Source organism: Acomys minous (assembly GCF_964271855.1).
Source record: "Acomys minous genome assembly, chromosome: 6".
NCBI classification, from domain to species: domain Eukaryota; kingdom Metazoa; phylum Chordata; class Mammalia; order Rodentia; family Muridae; genus Acomys; species Acomys minous.
Window position 1 is genome coordinate 43,784,479 of NC_140487.1, and position 8,704 is coordinate 43,793,182.

Here is an 8,704-nt window from a genome sequence, read left to right on the forward strand (position 1 = left end):
AGAGTCTGCACAAGTGGGCAGGAGCAGCAGGGCCAGAAGGCTTGAAGTGGAAAGGCCTTGAAGCATGCTGAATGTTTTTGATTAATTAAAAGTAACTTCTTTTAAAGTGACAATAATGTATATGTTTATCATGTACAGCATGTCTGTATGCACTATAGAATGATTAACTTGAGTTGATAACATATACATTATCTCACACTTAATTTTGTAGTGAAGACACTTAAAATCTATTCTGCAATTTCCAATAACCTATCTGTTGCTATGGGCAATGGCCATACGGCGCCATACAGCAGAGCCCATAAAAACTCTGTATCCTTTCATCAACACCCCTCCCCAGTTTCAGGGAATGGCATGATCTTATCCTTTGTCAGGAAGTTTATCCTTCCTATTCCCACTACTGGAAGCAGGAGCAGAAGAGATGGTAAGACAGTGAGAGGGGTAAAACCAAGCAGGCAGTCACAGGTTCTGACCTTGGGCAGTAAGCACAAAACCAAAAGAACAAATCAAGGAAAATTTGATGTGGTAGACCACACAGGCCCCGAGGCGAAGGGAGACTTCATCTTACCAGTACACAGACTATAGCGAGATGAGATTTGGGCGAGATGAGTGTCTGAATGGAGTTTGGATCTGCTGGCTTGGACGTTGTGCTACGGGACATTCAAGTGCAAGGGTACATAAGATTTAAAACCCTCTTCGAGAGGATGGCAGCCACCACAGAAAACAGTGCTGGGGAATTTCTGCAGAAAGAATGTGAGGGGCAGGACAAATGATGGGCTAGATGGATTTCTGGAAACACACAAAGACGTCTTGAGACTAAAAAGAACTAAGAAGATCAAATAAAAGCTTCTGCATTGGCTCCAATGATTCTTCTCATACAACATGGATCTGAGCAAGTATTTGCACCTCCCTATGTTGAAGGACCTTAAGGAGTCTGTGCAGTGAGAATCACAGCAAAGTTTAGTCTTGGGGAGGGGCTTTGTAATAGAGTGGTCACCTAGCATGCATGAGGTCTGATCCCTAGCACCACAAAACAAAAACAAAACAGCAAATCTGGGAATACTACAATTTCCTTGCAACTACTGTTTGCTTAGGTGTTGGCTTGAGCCTAGCAGCATTAGTTACAAGGGGAGAGTCAGGGGGAAAAAACAAAAGGACTATCTCCCTACTCTACAGCTGCACAGGGGGAGGCGGGAGGAGAGAATCTGAGCACCAACGTCAAACTAATGATAGAAGATGCCAAGATTCTCCAGGGACAGGCAATGCTGAGGGAGGGACAAAACACTTAGTGACAGACGGGAGAGTAACCTTTTCCCTCTCACCTGTAATAGGAATGTGTGTATGTGTGGGTGCATGGGGAGTGGGGGTGTGTGTAATGGAACAGAGTTGAAATCCTAATCCCCATCATGTGGTGACCCATAACATGTAGAGATAGTATTCTAAGAAATAGAGAGTTTCCACTTATAGGAAACTTGATAGACAGATCCTGGTCTATGTTGACTTATGGTCACGATGTGGGTTACATGTGGAGGGCACTTACACCGGAAGGCAGCTAGGCAGGGTTCCATGGCACAATGACATCGTTCTTGTATCTTGATCTGAGTGGTGATTACATAGTAAGTACATATGAAAAAAATTCTTCTGTTTGTTATCTAAAACTTGGACACATCGTACAAAGTCTACATCACTAAAAAATAGGTACTCTGAAGCCTGTTGAATAGAGCATACATCTTACAGAGACACCCCAAATATACACAGGATAAGATGTCTATTACTCAGGGAGGAAAATGCAGTAATTTTCTCAAACTAAAAAAAAAAAAAAAAAAAAAGCAAACAGAAGACCCAGTGAGATTCTAGACCTAATGTAAGGAAAAAAGGAGTGATAGGCGGAACAGTGAGGAGGTGTGATCAGGGAAAAGTAAATCTGCTAATTAGCAGTGTTCAAGGTGAAACCTTTGGTGTGAAAGCTGAAATAAAAAGAAAGTAAGTGCCATTAAATCTGAGGATGCGTTCAAGGGAATGAAATACTGGAAGCATATTTTATGTGATTAGTAAGGCCCCTGAACAAGATGGCAGGTGGTACAGTCAAAGTGTCCCGGCAAATGGCCAAGTGGATGAATACGTGGGTGGATGGCAAATCACCGAAGTGATTTGTAGCTATTTTACTACATGTATGTCGGTTGTGTGTGCCATGACATGTATGTGCAAGCCAGAGGACCACTTTGTAGAGTCTGGTCTCCCCTTCCATCTTGATACTGGTTCTAGGGATTGAATCCAGGTTTCATTAGCTATATAAGGCAAGCTCCTTTACCTGATGAGCTGTCTCTCAGGTCATCACGGCTGCTTTGTGGAGAAAACAAAAGGGAAAAGGAGGTAAACAATAAACAGTAGTGGTACATGTTGAGAAATGGATTTTGTAAGTGGGAATAGTTATAGCTATATCTATGTGTAACAGGTATAGCTTATTTTTGAAAAGGAAGGAAAAGTTGTTGGTGTTGTGTGTCCTTTTTCCTCAAGCGCATTCTATGCTCTCCCGCCTTAACAGACTAGCTGAGACTGCTTCTAACACATCTTCATTCACTGAGAGTTCCTTTAGGACAGTGTCTCACAATGCCTGAGGTACACTAAACGTTTAGTGATGGAAGAAAACAAGGAAGGAAGATGGCAAGGACGTCAGAAGTCTAAAGATAACACCAGTTAAAAATTTAAAGAGCCACCAAACAATGCCATAGTCACAGTGGCATAGTGAGATAAGAGGGTTATAAATAGCTGAATGCCCCAAAAAGATCATTGGGAAATGTTGTCTTAACATTTAAAAGCCCTTGTATTTATTACATGTGTAGGCAATTAACCAATAACTGAACTGTCTAACTGTCAAATGACCAAAAGAATGACCCTTTCTAGTGCATGGAATGCGCTTGAGGAAAAAGGACACACAACACCAACAACGTTTCCTTCCTTTTCAAAAATAAGCTATACCTGTTACACATAGATATAGCTATAACTATTCCCACTTACAAAATCCATTTCTCAACATGTACCACTACTGTTTATTGTTTACCTCTTTTTCCCTTTTGTTTTCTCCAAAGATGATCGCTGCAATGAACCTACTTCTGCCCTAAGAAATAGGGCTGAAGGAATGAGAGCCGACTGGTGGTTGTAATATACTCAGTGATGGAATCTTTCCAAGTCTTAATGAACTAAGTACAGCATGATTCAAAAGTTATCATCTCTTCCATTATCACCATGACACATCCGTGCGAAGAACATTCCACAAAGTTCCCAAGTGAGTTAGGTGGAAAGCAAAAGCTGCACGTGTCCAGGCAAGGGAAAGCTTACTCTGTAAGAACTTCCTCTAGGAATTCAGATCACCTTTCCTAAATGACCGACTGGCTTCGGGAAACATAGAGTGACAGGAATGGAGTGAGGCTCACAGAGGAGACAGCAAGTGCCAGAAGTCTGGCTGGGAGAAATATCCTCAGTTCAAAATGGTCTTACGTTCTTTCTTGGCTTTCACATCCTTTTGGCCCTTTGTCCTTTGCTGCCATTTCCTAGTTGGTCTCACCATGGTAATCAATCAGGGAATTAGACATTAATAAAACTATCTGCCCAAGGAACTGTAAAGGGAAGCTCATTTTGTGAAGGAAAAGTTACCTCTAAGGCTGTTTAGCCTCCAAGGCAGCTGGGGCCAGAAAGTTTTCAAGAGTCTGTATGTCCTAGGTACCTACTTGTCCAGGGGTCTCAGAAGGATCTCTGTAATCTGGCCCCGACAGTTTGGAAATGAGCTACCAACTGGTTTCACAGCTTAATAGTCAATATTTCCTGCTTTCCAACCCATGTGAAATTAAGATACAGTGTTTTTGGAGGATGTTGCTTAAAGTGAGTGTGGTGGCACACACCTGTAGTCCCAGAATTTTGAGAGGCAGAGGAAGGTAGACCTCTGTGAATTCAAAGCCAGCCTGGTCTGTATAGCCAGGTCTAGGTTAGCCACGGTTACAAAGTAAGACATCTGAAGCACGAGAGAGAGAGAGAGAGAGAGAGAGAGAGAGAGAGAGAGAGAGAGAGAGAGAGAGAGAGAGAGAGAGAGAATGTCCTTTGAAATAATTGAAAATATCATTTCATGAAGCCCCATCAAGGTGAAAAACTTTTACTGTCAGAAGCTCCTTCGGTTTGTTTTCAAAAAGTTATATTAAAATCTGTTCCCATCACTGTTGGATCTCAAACAAACCTGGGACAAATGACTAACTGAGGTGCTTCTGTAACATCAAAGTGGACACGGGCCACTTTTATAGAGGCCTAGCTCCTCAGCACTTCTCACCCCACCCCCTACCCTAAGCCTCTTCAGCCCCTGGGCTTCGCTTCCCTTCCCCTAGCTTCTTTTCCTATATAACCTAGCCATTTGGCTAAGGTCTTCCCTTGGCTTCTTGGCTGTCATGTGCTTTCCTTGCTTCCTCTCTTTCCTCTTCTCTCCCTCTACCCCCGATCCGCTAGCTTATGGACCCTTCCAAATGCCTCTGGCTGTTCTCTCATATCTACATTAAAACCCCTCTCCTCAACCATACTTAGGAGCAGTCATCATGTCTCCACTTTCATTCAGTTATAGACTTTGAAGCCATGAGGACTGGGGCCTAACGAGAATGGCCCAGTGGGTGCAGTTGGTAAGCAAAACTGTTTAAGTATGGAAAACTGAGTTCGGATATGCTAAAGACACAAACAACTCCAGCTTGGAGTGAGGAGGTGTGGGTGTGGGGGGGTATAGTGTGGGAGGGGAGCCAGGGTAGGTGAAGATAGCCTAGTCCCTAGCTGGCCTTGGCAACTAGTGAACACCAGGTTCAGTGATGGACCCTGTCTCAGTAGTAGTAGACTATTACTATTAAACAACTTTTAAAAAGTAAAAACTTATATTTAATGTTTAAAAATAGGAGCTATATGTAGAATGGAAGATAAACCAAATCTATCATGTAAATAATGATGAATTCTCCAACAGAAAATTATAGTCTGAAATAATGAAGGGTAAACCAGGTAATTAATTTAAATTAAGTAGTCAATAATTTTCACATGTAATAAAATGGTGTCTGTTTAATGCATCTAAAGTAAACAAATTCTAGATATAAATGCAAACATTTAGCCTTAATCAAACTGAAGATGTAGTGGACTTGTTTTTATATAATCTCATAACAAAAATTATACTAATTTCCTTTTAAAAGTTTCCATATTTAGAGGCTTAAATCATGTGCAGAGATAAGAATAAGTTTGAGGGAAAGACCTGCTTGAGGTAGCAATAAAACTGGAGGAACTCTGAATACATCTGAGCGAAATTCTAACAACATTTTAACAGTTCCTTTCTATGCATCATAGATGTGGTCAACTGCTCAATAAACTATTTACTTTTTCACTTTGCATAGAGCACCAGTTTCCATGTTGTCTAGTTAGATAAACTTAGCAGGTTTTGGCTTTGATACTATCAATAAGAACAGAGAGTGAGTTCCAGGCTAGTCTGGGATACACAGCAAAAGAAGCGAAAACACCAGTGTCCCTGACAAGGAGTGCCTTACTATGTTAGCCTAAGGCAAATTGTAGGCACAAGATATGGATATGTCCTTGACTGGCCTAATAGCCAACAGTTGAGGTGTTACTTAAAGGGTGACTAGATTGGATCTTTCAAAACCACCTGAGCCCTTGGGAAGTGGAAATTAAAAAAAAAAAGTGTTCAAAAAAATCTACATTTAAAGATATTTCAGGGGGTCCATATGGTCATTGAAATTTTAGATGTGGTATCAAGACTGCACAATTATTTCATGCTGCCATTGGATTTCATGGGGTAAGGGACTTTGTGACTTCCATTATTCATGTTAGTGTTCAGATACTAGGAAAAAGCAAATAAAATTGTTTCAAATGTCATTTGCTGCTATGTGGTGGCTGTATGACTGGAGTGACAATAACATCATAGAGTTCTTACAAGAATTACATCATATAATAAATGCAGATTAAGTCATGATGAAAACAAATATGGGAAATAGTTCCACCCTTGATCTCAAAGCAACCACAAGGGAATGTGGGGTAGTTTTGCGTGAGTACCAGTAAGGCTGTAATGATTCTGCTCAGTGGAAAGTCTGGTCTTAGTTATCCACTGAAACTGCACCAGTTACCTCTGCTCAGCAGCCAATATTCTCACTACAAACTAGAATGAGGCAAAAGTACTAGGCATCACTGCTAGTGCTTAGCCTCCTAAGTGCCTCAGTACATAAGAGACAAAAAACAGAGGCCACAGTAGTATAAATCCTGGAAAAACTCAGGCAACATTCTTGAGGATAATACTGAGGTGAAAATGTTATGAAATACACAACAAAGAAAACTGTCTTCATTATAACACAAATTTTAGTAACAGCAAAATTTGAATATATTAAAGAGCACAACAGACTTAGAAGTACACAAGCATTAATCTAAAAGGAAACATATAGGACTCGTGTGTTTGTTTAAATTATGTTTTGATAGTTTTTATAACGACAATTAAAAACAATCACCCTTTCCTGAGCATCCGCCGAGATGGCTGAAGTGAAGCAGAGGAAGAAGCAGACTTTCTACACATTGACATATCATGGGGTGGACCTGGACCAAATGCAGGACTTGTCCTATGAGCAGCTGATGCAGTTGCGAAGTTCTGCCAGAGGCGGCACCTGAACCGTGGCCTGTGGAAGAAGCTGCACTCACGGCTCAAGTGCTTGAGAAAGGCCCAAAAGGAGGCTCCACCAATGGAGAAGGTGGAGGTGGTGAAGACCCACCTGAGGGACATGATCATCCTACTCGAGATGGTGGGCAGCATGGTGGGCGTGTACAACAGCAAGACCTCCAACCAAGTGGAGATCAAACCAGACATGATCGGCCACTATCTGGGCGAGTTCTCCATCACCTTCAAGCCTGTGAAACACGGCCGCCTGGTATCGGTGCCAACCACTCCTCCCACTTGATCTCCCTCAAATAGCCGTGGCCAATAAGACTCGTGTTTCGTCCAAAAATATATTAGTGGCAATAACACAAAAGTCTACTGAAATATATAACGTATTTTTAAAAATAGGTATAGGAGCTAGAGAGAGACTCATCAGGAAAGAGCACTGGCTGTTCTTCAAGAAGACCTGGATTTGGTTCCCATCACTACATAGTGGCACCGAATACTCTGTAACCCAGTTCTAGAGGATCCAACCCCCTTTTCTGGCCTTCATAGGTACCATGCACATGTATCCTGCACAGACATATATGCAAGCAAAACACCCACACACGTAAACTAAAAGTAAAATTAATTACATTTAAAAATAGTAATAAATACTTAAAAAAAAAACAAAAATAAATTAAAATAGGCATACATTTATGGGATGAGAAAGTCAACGTTGTAAATATGTCAACTGAATCCATAGTAATTTATACATTGTCTGCAGATTCCAATTAGAACTTTAAAATACTTTCTGGAACTTGAATAAATGATGCCAAAGTTAATAAGATAAAATGGATGAAAAATAATGACAGAAAGTGGTAGTGAAAGAGGCTCATTTTTTTAAAAAAAAAAACTGATTTATTTTAAAAATATCTTAAAATGGTTTAAGTTGATTCATTTTTAAATATTTTTTAAAAATTTAAAAAATTTATTCACTTTACATCCTGGTTATAGCCCCTTCCTCCTTACTTCCCAGTCCCATCCTCCCTCCCTCTCTCACACCCCCTCTCCTATTCCTCAGAAGAGGGGAGCTTCCCCTTCCCATCCACCCCAGTTCATCAAGTCCTATCCGGACTGAGTGTGCGCTCTTCCTCTGTGGCCTGGAAAGGCAGTCCTGCCAAGGGGAAGTGATGGAAAAGCCGGCAGGAGTCCATGTCAGAAAGATCCCCTGCTCCCCTTAATAGGGGACCCACATAAAGCCTGAGCTGTCCAGCAGCTACATCTTTGTGGGGGTCCTAGGTCCACTCCATGTATGGTCTTTAGCTGGTGCTTCAGTCTCAGCAGGCCCTTCTGAGACTCTGTTGGCTCTGTTGGTCTTCTTGTGGAGCTCCTGTCACTTCTAGGTCCCTTTCTCCTTCCCCCTACTTTTCCGCAAGGCTCCCTCTGCATTTCCCAATGTTTGGCCGTGAGTCTCAGCATCTGTTTCGAACCATCGATAAGTGGAGTCTTTCAGAGGGCAACTCTGCTTGACTCTTGTCTGAAAGCAGAGAAGAGTATTGTTAATAGTGTCAGGGTGGGTCTTGGGTCGAGCCATGCGTTGGTTGGACCTTCCCTCAGTCTCTGCTCTATCTTTATCCCTGCACATCTTGTAGGCAGGGTGAATTTTGAGTTGAAGTTTTTCTGAGTGGGTTGGTGTTCCTCTCCCTCTACTAGGAGTATGACCTAGCTAGAGGGTGTCCTCTTCAGTCTCTATGGCCCCTGCTACCAGAAGTCTCTGCTAGAGTCCCTCTCCCTCTCACATCCCTCTGGGAGCCTACCCTGGCTTATCACAGAGATGCCCCTGCCCGCGGTTTCTCTTTTCTCTATAGGACTTTTGTTCTTCCCTATCTTCCCAAATCTGATCTCCGCCCCCCTCATATCTTTCTGTGTTTCCTCTCCTACGTTGTTCCCTCTCTTTAACCACTACCTTGATCTATTCTATTTCCCCTTCCAAGAGAGGCTTAAATTTCCTCCCTTAGATCCTCCTTGTTATTTATCTTCTTTGGGTCTGTGCATTGT

The 8,704-nt window shown here is 41.9% G+C and overlaps 1 pseudogene across 1 annotated transcript; it reads left to right on the forward strand.

Moving 5' to 3' along the window:
* Positions 1-6,543: 6,543 nt before the first annotated feature.
* On the forward strand, positions 6,544-6,979 carry LOC311600489 (small ribosomal subunit protein uS19-like; annotated as a pseudogene). Its single transcript has one exon. The product of its transcript is annotated as a small ribosomal subunit protein uS19-like (transcript).
* Positions 6,980-8,704: the final 1,725 nt, after the last annotated feature.